This window comes from Macrobrachium nipponense, chromosome 1 (assembly GCF_015104395.2).
Source record: "Macrobrachium nipponense isolate FS-2020 chromosome 1, ASM1510439v2, whole genome shotgun sequence".
In the NCBI taxonomy this organism is placed as follows: Eukaryota; Metazoa; Arthropoda; class Malacostraca; order Decapoda; family Palaemonidae; genus Macrobrachium; species Macrobrachium nipponense.
The window spans coordinates 125,754,669-125,773,780 of NC_087200.1; the positions used below are offsets into that span (position 1 = coordinate 125,754,669).

Here is a 19,112-nt window from a genome sequence, read left to right on the forward strand (position 1 = left end):
TATATATATATATATATATATATATATACATATATATATAAACCAGGTTCTTCATTTTGAACCTTAAAATACGTTTAATTATTATTGTAGCTTTTTTTCTTCTCCAAACTAAATAAAAACATATTTTCGATAGCAATTTCTTCCATTTTTTCAAGAGGTGGGATGCAGCATTATTATTTTTCAGACAGCTTCAGAACTACTGTCAAATTAATTCATTTTCAGTGTGAAAACGGCACTATATATATATAATATATCTATATATATATATTATATATATATATATATATATATATATATATATATATATTATAATAAGTCAGAAGTATTTTGAAAAATTGGGTCTGACTAAAACAGGGTCTTAAGTTTTGGGGCCGATTTTGCCTTATTTGTATGGGCTGGTTAAAACACACAAACCCGAGAATCCTGTTGGTCCAGTCATTGGCTCTGTTGAGTCGGTAACTTGTGATTTATCAAAATGGATGGTTACAGTGTCCTCACCTTTAGTAACAAATATCTTTAGCTTTCATGTCAGGCATAATGCAGACCTATTACAAAAGATGAAAAACCATCGGTGTTAATTTTCAGTTGAAAAGGATAAGTTTTGATGCCACTTCCCTATGCGCAAGAATACCTGGAGGTGATCTTGAGTACTAGGCAAAAGTTTGAGTGGATTTTAGAGTGGATCCAAAATTATATATTTTGTGGTTTGTGTGTACTTTGATGATGAGTTTTATCTGGATATATTAGATTTACAATGGGAAATATCCATTAGGTCTCGTTTTAAATAATTTTTTTTCTTTGAGTTCTTGAACTCCTAGTGTCTCCTTGTCGTTTGAAGTGGTTGATTACATTTGTATGTGACCATTTGCTGAGTGTGCATTTATTTTGAATTTGGACAATCTACTTCTTTCCTAAAGCTTCACTGTAAAGGAAAAAAGATTATGAACTTTCATCTCTTGATGTAAATTTGAATTTGCAACCGTACTCCTGATAGCTGTGTATTGAAAAATACCAACGTACTGTTCATTTATCTGTCGTGTGTATCTGTGTATGAGTACATATACATATACATATACATATTTATAAGTATATAATATATAATAATATTATATTAAATATATATATATATTATATTATATGTTGTGTGTGTGTGTATATGTATATATAATATATTATATATTATAATATTATATAATAAATCATATATATTATTAATAATATATATAAACCAGGTTCTTCATTTTGAACCTTAAAAAATACGTTTTTAATTATTATTCTAAGCATTTTTTTTCTTCTCCAGAAACTAAAACATATTTTCTATAGCAATTTCTTCCATTTTTTCAAGAGGTGGGATGCAGCATTATTTTCAGACAGCTTCAGAACTACTGTCAAATTAATTCATTTTCAGTGTGAAACGGCACTATATATATATATATATATATTATCTTATATATATATATTTAATATATATATAATAGATATTATATATATCATATCATATAATATATATATAGTATATTATATTATATATGATATAATTATATATAAAAATAAAAAATATAATATAAGGAATATATATATATATATATAAATATATAAAAATATAATACTATATATTCAGATTATTAATATATATATATTATATATATATATATATATATATATATATATATAATATATATATATATAGATATTATACATCATATTACCTATATATATATATATATATATCAATATATATATATATATATACTATATATATATACTATAACATACTCATACACAGATACACACGACAGATAAATGAACAGTACGTTGGTATTTTTCAATACACAGCTATCAGGAGTACGGTTGCAAATTCAAATTTACATCAAGAGATGAACGTTCATAATCTTTTTCCTTTACAGTGAAGCTTTAGGAAAGAAGTAGATTGTCCAAATTCAAAATAAATGCACACTCTGCAAATGGTCACATACAAATGTAATCAACACATTCAAACGACAGGAGACACTAGGAGTTCAAGAACTCAAAGAAAAAATTACTTAAAACGAGACCTAATGGATTTCCCATTGTAAATCTAATATATCCAGATAAAACTCATCATCAAAAGTACACACAAACCACAAATACATAATTTGATCCACTCTAAAATCCACTCTTAAACTTTTGCCTAGTACTCAAGATCACCTCCAGGTATTCTTGCGCATAGAGAAGTGGCATCAAAACTTATCCTTTTCAACTGAAAATTAACACCGATGGTTTTCATCTTTTGTAATAGGTCTGCATTATGCCTGACATGAAAGCTAAAGATATTTGTTACTAAAGGTGAGGACACTGTAACCATCCATTTTGATAAATCATAAGTTACCGACTCAACAGAGCTAATGACTGGACCAACAGGATTCTCGGGTTTGTGTGTTTTAACCAGCCCATACAAACAAGGCAAAATCGGCCCCAAAACTTAAGACCCTGTTTTAGTCAGACCCAATTTTTCAAAATACTTCTGACTTTATGAAAATTACAAATAACACGTTCAGATGGACTGAAGGGGATTCTTAGGCACTGACATCATTAAGCAGGAGATATATTTCATCTTTGCAGTCTTGCTTAATATAACCTTGCAATCGATTTAACAGCTTTGTTATATTGAACACTTGTAATTTTCCTGCTTCTTGTATACATTCAAGTACATTGAAGGTACATTTGGATAGGAAGTAAATACACTTAATCTTTAGATAAAACTTTAAATTAAAGCGCCAATAGATGTACGATTTTCGTACCATTCAAGGTTACAAAAGCTTCAGTTCTACTAACCTAACTAGGATATTGGACGTTGAAAGAAAAACTCATAACATGCCCTAAGACAGGCAGGGATCAAAGATCTAAATCATACTCTAACAAATTATTACAGACCCAGGATTGGCATCATTTCTCATTATTGTCAATTAACATCATTAGTTTCTTGGCAAGGTTACTCTCAAAATTTCTCTTCCCATGCCAAATGATAAAAAACACACTGCCACCAATCAGCTGGTAGAGCACTGAATAGGCCCTGTTCTTCTTCCTTGGAGTCCTGACTTCCAGTAAGTTTTATAGCAGCAATTAGAAAAATTTTCAGTTCACTTATGTTGTTGAGATTCCTTGCTGAAGACCATAATTCCTTCATTCTCCACTGAAGGGAAACTAAGGTGAAGCAGCCTGTGAGGGACTAGTTTCTTCAAGGATGACAGGTGGCGAGAATGACTTGCCACTGCCGAGCTGTTAGTGACTGCACTACCTCCCTGAACTTGCTAACACATGAGTCTGAGGGGAAGACTCTTACTGTTGCCATATCTATCAGAATGCCCCAGTACATTATCCTCTGCTTGGGGATGAGGTCGGACCTCTCGAAGTTTATTACAACCCCCTGGCTGTGACAAAATTCAAGAAGTTGATCCCTGTCCGTGAGAAACTGCGAATGAGAGTTTGCCAGGACTAGCCAATTGTCGAGATACTTCAGATGACGTACCCTATGCGAATGGGTCAAAGTTGGCTCAAGGGTGAACACTCGTGTGAACACCTGGTTGAAAGCTCGAAACAAAGTGCTCTGAACTGGTACACTGTTTTCTTGGGATAAAGCCAAGGTACTTGCATGAGGACTGATGGATAAGTGTGTGGAAATACACATCATCAGATCCACTAGAAGCATGAAGTCACACTCCCTGATGGCTGAAGGCACTGAATGTGTTGTTTCCATTGAGAACAAAGTCAGGAAAATTAATTGGTTAAGGAAGAAAGGTCTATGACTGGTCTCCATCCCTCTGTCACTTTCTCTATGAGAAAGAGATGGCTGTAAAAGCCAAGAGATCGATCTGTCCCAATTTCCAAAGTGCCTTTCTTCATGTTGCCTTCGTTTCCCCAAGCAATGTGAGATCCTTCAGAGCTGGAAATGTAAGTCTGGAGATGGAGCGGGTGGTTGGTGAGAGGTAGAGCAGACTCAAATGGAAGGATACATCCTTCTTGAAGGACATTCACTTCCAAGGTCTCCACTTCGTATCGCTGCTGTGTTACTCAATGGCTCGATAGGCAACCCCTCACCATTCGCAGCATGTGGGGAGGAACGCCACCCCTAGCATTCTCCTCCCTTCTTACCCTTGGCTGCTCTCCCAGCCTGGGAAGGGGGCTGAAAGGGATGCTGTTGTGCACACTTCCTGGTGGAAGGTAGAAAAAGACAGGGTATTCCCATGGGGCCCTTCGTCTAGTGGACTAGGTAGGAAATGGTACTATCTCCAGAAAGCATCAGTCTCTTAGTCTCTTAAAGCTTGCTTCCTCGCCAAGGTTCCTTGAACTCACAGAAGATGAAGAAGCAATCTAGGACGCTGTCCAACCAAGACACTGCCTGGAATACTGCCAAGGCAGTCAATTCCAGTGCTTCTGACTGCTGCTGCAAAGAGGGAGACTACTTCTACATGGAGTTGGTACAGTGACAGACCCAGGCTTAAGCAAACAAGGTCCACGTCAACCTGTGTGGCCGGCAGTGACTTCTCTGAAGGCATGTAGAAGCACTCCTGGCGAGGGAGACCACAGATCAGGCCCAACGAAGTTTTGGGTTCCTTGAGCAGTCCCAAGAAAGCTTCTAGGGCAGAAGGACGATCCACTAGAATGGCCATGGTTTCTTCCCCGAGATCGTTATACAGTACATACTGATGTATCAGTTTAACGACCCCAACATACGTACTATATAATTCAGGGTTGTCTGTCCTGATGGAAAGGGCCTTTGAGTCCTTCCAGGTCATAGTCCTCCTAGGCTACTTGTTGCAGGAGAGAACCCCTCAACTGAACCCTCTGTGCCCCTCTCCACCACTCAAGCATACTACCGATCTGATCATAAGACTGAACCAGGAATGTAAACACTCATGGGCAGGCTGAGAAGGGAAGGCGAATGCTTCCCTTCTTGAGCCCTAGGCCCTTCTGACTCATGCCTCCCGGTATAACCCCAGGAGGTTGATGGGACAGGTGAGGAGGGCCTACACCCTTCACAGCTCACAGACCTCCCAGAGGCTGAAGCCCTGATAGGGGAGAAATGACGAGCACCCTTCACAGTTCACAGACCTGCCAGAGGCTTAGCCCTGATAGGGGAGAAATACTGCAGACAGTCGTCAACCTGTGGTAACGACGTCTGCATGAGTCTGGGCAAGCAAACACGTCCACGTGAACGTGCACTGGGATTAACCCGGGGAGAGTGTGCACACTTGCATGAATGTGCAAGAGGGCTGTCTTTTGGAGGTGGCACACATGGGCATGAATGCCAGGTATCCTGATGACGTGCTGGAGTCTTTTTCAAGGCCATGGCCCCTACAGGAGATGAGTGGATGGGGGACCTTCCCTTTGCTTCTCCAAGTGAGCAGGCCCACAAGCCAACTTCACCTTTTTGGGATCCTGGCACTGCTTCCTTGTGGGAACGTGTAGGGGGTGAGGCAACGTGTGCACACTGTGGACTCACTCTCTCATTGTACATGCCGTACCATACGCACAGGCCGGTGACACGGGAGTCTATGGGATTCTGTCCAGCTGCAGAAGAACCTTGACCAGTCTGTGAAGACTTCCCAGACTTGGTTTTGGTAGCACTGGGTTTCAGAAAAACCTGTGCACCTTCTTTGAAGAGAATCTCCGTGGAGACATGGGTACTCGCACCACCTGATGTAGAGGTGGAATGTTTTCCTCTAGTCCTAGAAGACGACTTCTATGAAGCAGGAATACACACACAAGTATTGGACAATACCCATGCACCTGTTGTTCCCATGTCACAGGAATCCAGAGAATCCTGTGGCATGGTCTCCGTGTCTGTGGACGTGGGGAGAGCAACCGAGAGATCCGCATGCCTCTACCATGGAAGAAGGCTGCTCGTACAAGGGCCTACATTCCTTCCTATGATAGGGAGAAGCGACCTCTTCTTCCTCTGTTCGTCATCATAACAGGACTTTTGGAAGAAGGGGAGATGGTTCTGGAACATAACGATCAAGATGAACTATGTGGTCTCTTCTTCGACTTCTTGTCTCTCTATTTCTCCACCAAGGCTTGGAGGAGAACATCCCCTGAGGAGGAGGATGTTGGAGGGGGCATGGAGGTTGATAGGAGCGAGGCCGAGCAAATTAGCATAGTGGCCACGGTCATGGCCATGGTTCCAGTCAACATTGTAAACAGCCATAGTCACGGTTATGGAGGCAGCAGTTGCGGAAGCAGTCACTGAAGTGCTGAGGTGGGAAATCATAACCCTCACTCATGGATAACTGTACATACCTAGGGAGGGCCCAAGCTCCTTAAGTTTCCCCAATGTGCAATGTACCTCCCATAAACCTGACATAGATGGGTTAGGTGAGGCTGTCTCCCTTCATTCTGAGGGATCACTCCCCACTCAGAATGAACAGAGACTGCCTGGGGGTAATCGTCCCCTTTCAGACTCTTTATTGACAGATTACTAGAAGTTTAAGAGAAAGTAACTTATCCTTGAGAAGTAGCAATGAGAGACCTCAACTGGGAGGAAGGAAGGAACTATACAAGGATTGGCAACACTCATCATCACCAAAGGCATGTAGCCATCTGACAACTTGCAGGAAGCCTTCCTCTTGTACTTCCTCTTCTTGGTGAATAGCACCCATTACTCCAACAGCCAAGCATGAAACTGGTCAAAAGGCCTAGTCTGGGTACTCATGCCAGCAGCAATGAATGTACAAAGAATGAGGGTCAATTGCTATGGGGGAGAGGAAGAGTTTGCAAGGGACATTGCCAATGCCCAGGTAAACATGCATGGCGCGAGGCTTCTCTTAGGCTGTAATGAGTCATGGATGGATTTGCATAAGTGAATCATGTAAATTCACAAAAAATACAGAGATGTTACAATTATTCTCAAAATCAAAGAACGATCACATAGGAAAAACCAGGATGATTGGTGAGGTGACGTGGGGTGATGCAAAAACTGGTTTGTCAGACAGAGGTAAAGCAAGAAGTGTCCGAAATGTCCAGCAGCCACATGGTAAGTAAATGTAGTCAGGAAGAAGGATTGGTAGTCTACCCACCCTACCACCAGTGGTTAACTGCTTAAAAACCTTGTTAAGAATTGAATGGCTGGTTTCAACTTTGCTGAAGGTATTTCCATGTGTAAAGACTGAGGGTGTATATTTGTGTAAGAACAATGGAAAATTTAACAAGCCTCACAAAAAAAATCCAACAACAAAAAAGCTCCAAAGCTTGCTAGTGAAGAAAGAGGCACAATACCTTACTGTAACTTGTGGTTTTAGTTAACCCTCTTACGCCGAAGCCCTAAAAATCAAAACCTCTCCTGTATGCCAGCGCCGGTTTGGAGTGAGCGCGGAAAAGGAAAAAATAATTTTTTCAAAAAATCACAGCGCGCTTAGTTTTGAGATTAAGAGTTCATTTTTGCTCATTTTTTTTTCATTGCCTGAAGTTTAGTATGCAATCATCAGAAATGAAAAATGATATCATTATCATATGTAAATAATGCGATATATGGTAGCGAAAAAAAAAAATTCATAGATAATTGTATTCAAATCACGCTGTGCAAAAATCGGTCTAAGCTAACGAGTTAATTTTTTTTTCGTTGTATTGTACACTAAATTGCAATCCTTTTGATATATAAATACATAGTAAAACAATAAAAGCAACACTGGAAAAAATGTTATCACAAAATGATGTACGAATTCGTAACGCGCGGACATAAAAAAATGTTATTTTCCAAAAATTCACCGTAATTACTTAAATATGTTCTAGAGACTTCCAATTTGGTTCAAATTAAGACAAATGATTGAATATTACGATACTGTAAGAGTTTTTAGATTAGAATTGCAGATTTCGACCATTTCGGAAGAGTTAAATTTGACCGAATGTCGAAATTTATATATATATATTTTTTTATATGCACATATTTCGGAGATGGAAAAAGCTACAAACCTTCAATTATTTTTTATTGTATTTTCATGAATTTGCGCACATTTTTATATATGAAACTCTATAAAAAGGCTAATATGAAAAAGAGCAAATATTAGGATAATGCGATGTACGTATTTCGGAGACTTGCGGCCGCGAATCGGCGCGCGGAGGAGTGAAGGTAAATATATTTTTCAAAAATTCACCATAAATCACAATATTGTTTTAGAGACTTCAAATTTGTTTCAAAATGAAGAAAAATGACGGAATATTACTAGGCCGTAAGAGTTTTAGCTTACAATTGCGTTTTTCAACTATTTCGGTAGAGTCATTTGACCGAACGTGGTTTTTTTCTATTTATCGTGATTTATATGCAAATATTTCGAAAAAAGAGAAAAGCTACAACCTTCAATAATTTTTAGTTGTATTCTACATGAAATTGCACACATTTTCATATATAAAAGTTTATGTAACAGCTAATTTTAAATGGTGCAAACATTTCGACAATCGCACAAAAAAATTCTGATTTTTTCGGAAGAGTTACCGCGCAAACGTAAGGAAATTTTTTTTTTTCATAAATTCACCATAAATCGAAAATATTGTGCTAGAGACTTCCAAGTCGTTGCAAAATGAAGGTAAATGACTGAATATTACTAGAATATAAGAGTTTTAGCTTACAATTGCGTTTTTCGACCATTTCGGTAGAGTCAAAGTTGACCGAAAGTTGAAATTTTTGCACTTAACGTTATTTATATGAAAATATTTCGAAACTGATAAAAGCTACAACTATGGGTTGTTTTTTGTTGTATTGTGCATGAAATTGCGCACATTTCCATATATAAAACCTTTATGTAACGGCAAATTTAAAAGGATGCAAACATTAGGACAATCACACGAAAAAATTTATCGGAAGAGTATCGCACGAACGTGAGGAAAAAGTTTTTTCATAAATTCACCATAAATCGAAATATTGTGCTAGAGACGTCCAATTTGTTGCAAAATGAAGGCAAATGATTGAATATTACTATAATATAAGAATTTTAGCTTACAATTGCGTTTCTTAACCATTTCTGTAGAGTCAAAGTTGACCGAAGGTTGAAATTTTGCACTTATCGTTATTTACATGAAATATTTCAAAAACTGATAAAAGCTACAATCATGAGTATTTTTTTGTTGTATTTACATGAAATTGCACACATTTTCATATATAATACTTCATGTAAAGGATAATTTAAAATGGTGCAAAAATTATGTCAAAGTGATGAAATAATTTCCGAGATGTGTCACTGATACTTTTTAGTGCGATAAGAAAGAAATTCGCGCTTGCGCGCCTGCGTAGCGATTGTAAACAAAACAACGCCTTGATCCGTGAACTCCCAGCATCCCCCAAGGCGCGGGATACAAAAGTTTTCGGCTGGTAAGGCCTATAAGTATTTTTCCGCAAATTTTTCAAAAAAACTTTTTTGAGCCGACGTATGATACGTCCAATCGGCATACGGGAGACATTTTGACTCAACGTTTAATACGTCCAATCGGCGTAAGAGGTTAATCTCAGTAGTTTGATGGGAGGAATTGAGCTGCATTTTGTGCCGAGTTTCCAACATTAATGAAAATGATATTGTTATGATACAATAAAGTTTTATGCATACTTACCTGGCAGGTATATATATAGCTGTATTTTCTGAAGTCCGACAGAATTTAAAAAACTTCCGACACACGCAGTGGGTCGGCCAGGTGGTTAGTACCCATTCCCGCCGCTGGGAGGCGGGTATCCATCGGAACCATTCCCATTTTCTATTCATAATTTTTATTTCCACTGTCCCCTGAGGGGAGGTGGGTGGGTACTGAATATATATATATCTGCCAGTTAAGTATGAACAAACTTTATTGTATCATAACAATATCATTTTGCTCATGAACTTACCTGTCAGATATATATATAGTTGAACCCCACCGTTGGAGGTGGGAAGGACAGAATAGAAGGATTTTGGGACACAAATGCATGCAGATGATTTACATCTTGGTTCCACCTGTTAGCATAGCCGACTTCGTGATTACTGTCACCCAAGTCTGCTTCTGCTTTACTAGAGTTGCCAGCAGAGGTAGAGACCTATAAAGCTGGTGCACTCCAGATGATCTGTCAACGGGGGCGTGACCACAATGTGACTAGACCATATTGACCATACCATGAGGGCTAAGAAGTAAAATAAATATATATATATAATTATATATATCACTACCTGACCAAACCTAGCCAAAGTTAATGTGTGTTAACTAAGGCTTCAGAGTTAAGAAGTCGCCGTTGTCAGCGACTCCACAACTAAATTAAGAGCTCTTCCTAACCATTTTCTACAGGATAGGATGAGTGGTACTTCTTGCCCCCAAGATTGTGTCTGCAGACACGTATGGCCCTAGCGAGCAGCAGATCATATGCCATCTTCACATCTCGCAGGGAGTGTGAAGTGAACCCAGAGTTGCTTCGCTAAAACATGGTACTCAGGATGTTGCTGAGTGCCATGCTCTGTTGAAATGCTTCGAGGCCGCGCCCTCACCTCGTGAGCATTCAGATAAAAAGATTTCAAATCTTTGTGAAACACAATGAAGGAGCATTTTTTGAAAGAACTCCTTAACCCTAAAACCAGGTTGTACCTTCGATTATGGGAACAAGTCTGGTCCTTTTTCGGAACACTGCAGATTGCCCGACTGACTTCGACTTTCTTGATTTTAAGTAGATAAAACTTGAGAGACCTGACAGGGCACAGGACTCTCTCTGGCTCCTGCCCACTAACTTGTGCCATCCTTGCTTCCAAGATCCTGGCCCAAGGACAAAAAGGGTTTCCATCTTATTTTAGGCCATAACGAAAGGCTTAGAGAGCACACCGCCTTGTGTTCTCTAAAGCCAAAACTTGTGACGATGGCTTAAATCTCACTAACCCTCTTTGTCGTATCTAGGGTGGTTAGAAGAAGGCCTTCCTGATCACATGCAAGAAGTTAACAGGCAGGAGAGGTTCGAATGCTTTGACATCAAGAACTTCAGACTACGTTTAAGTTCCATATTGAAAGCTTCGATCCGGAAATGCACAGTCTGTACTAAAAGTCAGGTGAACGACCAGTGACCAGTCAGACGAATCAAGGACAGCAAGCTGTACCCTGAAGACCAAAAGGCACTATTCTTAGCTGAAGGATGAGTGTCTGGACTGCCTGGGCGATACAATCTAAGCAAACCTTGAGGGGGGTGGGGGGGGGGGGTATCAACGTAACCCAACGTCGTCCGCAATCGACTTCGTCAATAAGAAACTCAGGGCTACTATAGTCGCCTGATCTCGCACGGAGTGTCTGACTCCGAGAAAACAGGCGAGACAAAAAGTAGATGGTGAGCTAGAATCGAGATTCCACAGACCTCAATGATCATGAAGGTCTTTGTTGTTTGACAGATGCAAATCTGTCAAACAACATTCTCTGTTGTCTGTTCGCACTGGCAGAATTTTCAAAACTCTCGGCAACCGCTAGACCACTGGTAGTTCAGGTGATCTCCCCCACGTTCCCGTGGCGCTGGTACTTGGAACTATTCCCGTTTTCCTCAGATTTTCTCTGAAACCCTGTCTCCTGAGGGGAGGAGGGTGGGAATTTAATTATATATACCTGCCAGGTAAGTATGCATAAAACTTTATTGTATCATAACAATATCATTTTTATGCATGACACTTACCTGGCAGGTATATATATAGCTGATTGACACATTTGGAGGTGGGTCACAGACAGCAACATCGTCATAATTCAAAAATTAAACTAATTTTTAAAATTATTTATTAAGTTCCTTACCTGCTAAGGTAGCTGACTTCGTAGGTCCTGCCTCTTAGCCTGCTAAACCTTAGTAGCTCTCAACTAGGATGTGACCTGTTTGTTGAGAAAGCTAACAACAAGGGTCTGACAACTGGACGGGACCAATTTGTTGACAGGAAACCCTAGCCCTCTCTTACCAGGGGCATTCATGCTAGGATAAGTTAGACCACCTGAACCACACACAAAGCTAACGTAACACATTACACTTCACATACTGAAGAGGAAATAACCCTCTCAGACAACCATAAAAAGAACACCACTTAATTAAAATACCTAGCATGTTAGTAATCTATCGTTGCTGCCGTCGATCGAGACGATTCGTACGGACTTTTGCAATCCTGTAACGAACCTCTAGATGATCGTTACATTCTACGCCTGTTGTTATAATAGGCTCTTTCTCGTAAACTCGAACAGGGACCGAGAGAAGATACTTCTTAAGATATGAGAGAGCTGTGGAATATCAGAGTTGATCTGGACCACTGGTCCCAAAAACTCGTTTCGAGGACTGGAGGGACTACCGAATCGCTTTTACTTCTTTCAGATTAAGATCCAGGACATCTGAAACCCTACCCAGATGTCCGGCACCTTCTTTCTATCACCTCAGGTGATAGACGCACTGAGAGATGTACAGAATCATTCCTAGATCTTGAATAATATTTCAGTATCCCGGTAGTAAAAAACTGTTGTCTGCATTGCAGTCTATTCGGGGAAACAAACTTCTTCAGGAAGGAAATGGTCCCCAGCAAGCTCATCCATTCCCTCCCCGAGTATGCTTACTTCCCTAATAAGGCTGCGGTTGCCTAAGCAGGAGAGCATATAAAAGTGCAATGTTGCGGTAGACTGTAGTTCTATACCGTGCGGTAACGAGAACCGAAAGGATTAAGAGATAACTCTGTTGAACATAGTAAAGCAAACGAATGCAATGTTTATTCATTCACGTAAGAAATCCCCTCAATCGTAGGCTAAAGTCCGTGATTGTAGGACAGATAAACAGTTAGTCAGTCAATCCCGCAGGAGAGACGCAACCGCTAGCACAGAGATAGGTTAGTCAGTCAATCCCGCAGGAGAGAGAGACGTAACCTACCGCGCATGACAGCGCACGATCTGTTACTGGCTCGGATGGACTGGAGGACAGAGTCAGACACAGCGTGACAGCAGCCGCCAGCAGCTTACGAACGTCGTCTCTAACTTTTATGTCTGGGTTGCCAGCTACCCTATTCTACGAAGAGATCGGTCCGTTATTTATTGAGCAGAAAGACTCTGAAACTGGTATATTTAAGCGCAACCGACAACGCTAAATATATAGATGCGTTTGTGTCGTCAGAACACTACCATACATCGGTAAAAGATAAATCGGAAACTCCCGGAAGGCTAGGAAGTAACGATTAAATGTCCTTAAAATAATAGCCAATAGAGCTCTCGGTTGCCCGCCGAAGCGGTAACTACAGCAAGCGTATATGACTTGAACCAACCAGTAGTAAAATAACGCAAGGCAAAAAATGATATATCACAATCAAGTTTTTTCATACTTACCTGGCAGACATATATATAGCTGAATTCGGAAATACAGCTACATACATATCTGACAGGCAAGTTTCATGAACAAAACTTAGAGAATCGAAGCAGACAGCTCAAGCTTCTTAAGATACTGGACATAAGCGTTCATTGACGTAGTCTACAAGTCTATTTCTTGTACGAGGTCTGCGAATGAGGAATGAGAGCTCTTCCGAACCTTGTCCTTATTCGCTTACGCAATATCAAGTTAATGAGATGTTTGTCAATGAGAACTAACCCATTAACGGTACAGAGAGATATTTTGTCAATGAGGGGGAGACCCACTTACTTGACAAAAACTATAGTATATTGTCAATGGGGGAAAGAAACATGAATTGACAAAACGTAATCCAGGAAGTCGACGCCTTTTATTTTTCGATTTCCGTCTCAAACAAGGAAGGGACAAGAATCCTGTTAAGAGACTGGGCTTACGGTAGGTAGAACGACGATGTTCAATCGGCATGGAAGTCTCGACTAGAAACTAACAAAAATCTATCATCTGAAAAAACCCTTTCAGATGGTCTAAAAAGCTTTAAATTTATTGGCAGTATGGCAAAGGAAGTCCTGTCTTGCGCTTTCCTGAAGAGCGTCCTTTTGATGAGTGCCTTTGCAAGAATCCTACTGAACGTTGCCGAAAAATCCTGACGTTCAGGACGTCGAGCCTTACATAACCCGTAATTGTCTTATCTCAAAGTCTTGACTGAGGTAGAGAAAATGAGATCTTCCCTTGAGCTTTCCTTAACTCCATCCACCTTTGCGAAAAGCAATATAATATTGACAGAGACCTCTTGAATTCAATTCACGAACAAACCCGAGGTCTTGCTGGGTTTCGAAGACGAAGTTCTGTTCACTTTCTTGAGGCTCAAATCTTAAACAAGAGCTTGAAGAGTTCAACAGAAACGTTCTGGTGCGCACTCGGCGTCACTGGCGAGGACGCTCGGCGTCCACTGGCGAGGGCGCTCGGCGTCCGGGGACGCTCGGCGTCCTGGTGCGCGCTCGGCGGCCCACTGGCGAGGACGCTCGCGTCCACTGGTGCGTGCGTCCATCCGAGTGTCCTGTTCAAGCCGATCGTCCAAATAAGCGTGCAGAAAAGCGTCACGCTCCTGACAGGCGTCAAAACAAGCGAGAGAAACTGCCTTCTTTTTCATATTTCTTGGTGGAAAGACGTACACGTGATCAGGCAACTTTCGCCTTCTTACTTCTCACTGAAACACATAACGAGGGAGAGGGGACGTGAAGCGTCCTCCTTCTATAAAGCTTCTTAGATAGAGGGCGCGAGTCCTTCCGAGAGCTCCAACCCTTGTGCGGGGAGGACGCCTCGGGGGAGGAGGACGAGAAGCAATCCTTCAGGATTCGTGCATGTGCACGCACTTTGGCAGTCTGGGGATTTTCATCAAGAAACTGCCGAAGGCACGCCAGATCGGTGGGGTTCCCTGTAACCCTCCTTCGGCTTTCGACATGCCCTCTCCCTGGTTCTGGGAGTTCGACAGAGGTCTAGACCTAGAGGCGTTCCAAGGCCGATCTGACGCACCCTCCACTACACAAGGGGCACTGTCACTGCACTTAGCCACTTCACTATTGCTCTCTAAAGCAAGCACTTTCAATTCTAAGTTACGAATCGAAATAGTATAAGAGAAAGGGCAATAACCTCTACAGACACTGTTTTAGGGCCCGAAGGCAACATTACAGGGTTAGGCGTAACAAAAACAGAAGTAGAACTCTTCACAACAATGAAGGAGAGCGATCACCTCTCGCAGACATAGTCATAACCCGTAGGCCATACTACAGCGTTAGGCAGAATAAAGTCTACCGGAAGGTTAGCGTATCACTACCTGAACTTTCGTAATTGATTAATTGCGTACATACTAAACAAACTTTTTTCCTTACGAATTAGACACGTTTACTGATTAATTGCGTACATACGAATCATACTTTTTTCCTTACGGAAATAGACATGTTTACTGATTAATTGCGCCCCCCAAGTGCGGAACTACCGAAGCTTTCGGTAGCCACACCCTATCTTTGCAGAAAACACCCTCTGAAACTAGCCTCACTAGATTCAGATATCTTATGCAAAAATGAATCAAATTCAAATCAATTTAAGATAGCGTATGCCTAGCCACAAATCCAAGTAAATAAATTAAAAGACAATTAGGATACTTAGCGGCAAATGAAGTTTCCAAAATCCTAAGCCGGACGGTACTGAAAACAGGTGTTTTCAGTACCGGCGACAGAAAATTTATGAATAGAAAATGGGAATGGTTCCTGATACCCGCCTCCCAGCGGCGGGAATGGGTACTAACCACCTGGACCGACCACTGCGTGTGTCGGAAGTTTTTTAAATTCTGTCGGACTTCAGAAAATACAGCTATATATATACCTGCCAGGTAAGTGTCATGCATAAAAATAGATGAATAATATATCATGACATGTCATTTATAAATTTGTGAATAAGAAAAGTAAAATTTTACTTTATTGCGAGACCTGATTTCCATCAAGTGTCGACTGGGACAGGTTCCTCATACATAAATGGTCATAATCTTTCCTATAATGCCAGGTCCTGACCTAACCAGATCTTACCTACTTAACCTAACTTACGGCATCGTACCTTGACCTAGCTGGGGGGGAGGGGGGGAGGCTGGCCTACCCAAAAAAGGCTGTAACTTTTCCAGGTTGGCAACTGTCAGAAATCAGGCCATGCAACTAAAGTACAGTTTTACCATAAGACGAGATGGAAATATAAAGTGCATAAAGAAAAATATGTGTGCTACTTAATCTGATCTAGAGAAAAAGGAAAGAAAGAGCTGACAGTATTAAACTGGAGTCTGACAAAGATGAGGAAAGTTACCATAAAATAGCCAATGATATCAACATAGGAGGAATAACCATCTGTACCTCATTAGACTAAGTTGGGGAGAACTAGGTCGCGATCCACCCCTGTATAGCTAGACTACCTTGCACCATACAGCCTAGCTAAGTCTTTGTGCCCTGTGCCAAGCCAAGTTGGTATTTCTACAGAAGCAATCCACGGTGGCCTAGACTATGGCAATTGACGGTTTCCTATGTTATTTTACCGACTGAACGAGAATTTAAAGTAATATTTATTCGGACGACTGTAATTAACCCCCAAGGGCCAGTACTAAACACAGCGACTCGACCATCGACCGAAATCGGCGGAAGAACACCAAAACCAATATGGCGGCAATACCAAAACAACAACAAACAAAGTAGGGAGCGACTACATATCCGCGACGATCGATTTATGTATGCTATCAGTAAGGCCATGGCGGAACGGCGCTTCGCGCCTTATCCGCATAATAAAAGATTCTTGGCAAGCACGGCAAGAGGAAATGTTGCGCTGCGCGCGCTAGCCACAGGGGTTACAGTAAGGCTACGTACCGTGGCGGATCACACCTAAAGGCGTTCCTGTTGTAGTCAATCCGACAAATAGCTCCACAACACTCGCAGTTTTTTTGCTTTAGAATTAAATTATGTCTTTGAGCACATTCAATCACAACTTCTTTACTACCACTAGACAAATAATGATAAAATTCACTGTAACCCACATTGCACTGCAAACAATCGATAGGAAATCGAAGGTCTCTGTCAATATTAATGCCAGAAGGGCCAGCCACTGCCTCTGCCATAGCTACAGGAAGACAAAATGCCGGTTTTTGCTTCATTATTCGAGTACTCAGTCAAATGCTAGTGAAACTTGGTTTTCGACTACAGTCGTTCGTAATTGGTTATGAAACCCATGACGTCATAACGATATCACACCTCTCAGCCAATAATAAGTAACTGGAACTGCTTTTGTTTGCATAAGAAAGTAAGTTAGAGGGCTCATTAGAAGTAAACATTACCGTAGAGGAAACACCTCTCCCGACTAAGGAAAAATTCAAGGTAAAAACTTATCAAGCTCATTTAATTCCACCCCGTTCAATCTCTCATATAATGAATATACTTTTTATATTGCTTTTCACATGCTCTTTCCATGTAGGTGATTATTTATTTTAATAAACAGTGCGGAGTGCTTCTGAAGTATTACCTTTAGTACTGGCCCCTGGAAATTAATTACAGTCGTCCGAATAAATATTACTTAAAATTCTTGTTCAGGAGGTAAAACTGCATAGAAAAACCGCAACTGCCATGCTCTGGGCCGCCGCGGATAGGTACACTAGATCTACCGCTAAGTTGAATGCCCAAATCAAATGGGACCCTACGATCTACATTAGGTTAGGTTGGGCTACATCCCTGTATTTCATTCAATGCTTGATGGCATTACTAAGTTTGGTTAGGATAGGCTACATCACCATTTCATTCTGTGATTGACATTATAGCTAACAATCTGATCTACCTATAGTACCTATACTCTGTTTTTTTTTTCATCTGTCCATCCGCCTGTGGTGTTTTTGTATGGTAACACTGCGTCCCGGGCTTTAGATAGTTACATTCAACAATTATATTAATATCCTATTTCGAATATTAACGGTGAAATTCGCATACAGTAAATTATTAAAACACTTTTCAGTTACAAATGTACACCCAGATAGCCTTTAATTTACCTAAAACTTACAATTAGCGTAACTATCTAAAGCCCGGGACGCAGTGTTAACATACAAAAACACCACAGGCGGATGGACAGATGAAAAAAAAACAGAGAATAGGTACCCAATCTAAGTCTGGTTAGGCTCTGACCTACTCCCAAACAGGTAAGATGTGGCCCCTAGGTTAGGTTAACCTATGGAAATTTAGGGTATGTGGTATGATGAGTTTAAAGTGTCAATTAATAGACTATCTAATCATGCATGTATTCCTTGCCCATACCTAAATCCTGGTTCCCCATGAAGGTCACCCAAATTGTTACCTAGGCCTAGTAGGTATTAGGCTAAGGTATAGGCTAGTAGGCTAAGCCACTACCTAGCGAACAACATCAAAATCTATCAGATAAATACTAAAGTAAGTAACAACCGATATTTTAATAGTAGGTAAATTCATTTGGCCTACAGGAAATTTGTGAAATTTACCTGATTGGGGAAATAGTAGTAAGTAGGCTAATCCTTACCTGGAAGCTGCTTTCTAAAGTAGGTAGCTAGCCTATGTCATCTCTAGCCTATCCCTTGGGAGTCTTCTCTGAAGAGAGCACTCGGATCATGGAAAAGTACTTAAACTGTTCATGCAATATTAGCATTTCCACTGTAAAATTTTTTTTATAAATATTGCTAATGATTCACAGGTGACCAATGTACGATAGAAAACAGCACTGACTCACAACCTCGAACTCTTTGCTACACGCCACGCCACTAGCAAGGAATTCATTAAAAACAAATGAACATTTGTTCATTTTCATACGCATGAAGAATATTCAACCTTCTCTAAAAACGTTTTTTTTTTTTTTTTTTTAAATCTTAAACTTTTAAATACAATAAGAATCGTTAATCCGATTCCACACAAATTGATTTCACCATCACATGTAAACAAGATTAATTCAGAAGTGACTTCAAGAGAAAAGAAAATGATATTGATATTACCTAGGTTTCTTTATAACAAATTCCACAAAGCCTTTCTGCTATTATCATGAGTTTAGTTTACGTTTAACAGATATCTGTTCTTCCTAACGTATCTACCTACGTATATTGATATGCTTTTAGGCAGTGACCTGTTTCCGAGTTTTAACAGTTAATAACTTAGTCTAACAGAACCCATCATGCACCCAGTAAATGTTTTATTATATATTAATATATAATATTAATCATATATATATATATAATATGATATCATATATAATAATA

At 40.1% G+C, this 19,112-nt stretch overlaps 1 protein-coding gene and 1 long non-coding RNA gene across 6 annotated transcripts in view; one reads left to right on the plus strand and one right to left on the minus strand.

The window, feature by feature from the left end:
• Window positions 1–18,704, minus strand: part of LOC135219603 (uncharacterized) — a 125,101-nt gene extending 106,397 nt beyond the window's left edge. The window contains exon 1 of the long non-coding RNA XR_010315469.1: window positions 18,386–18,704. This is a non-coding gene — a long non-coding RNA (uncharacterized LOC135219603). The remainder of the gene's footprint in view (window positions 1–18,385) is intronic.
• LOC135219602 (mucin-2-like) overlaps window positions 1–19,112 on the plus strand; it is a 95,988-nt gene that overhangs the window by 61,114 nt on the left and 15,762 nt on the right. The window lies entirely within an intron of this gene.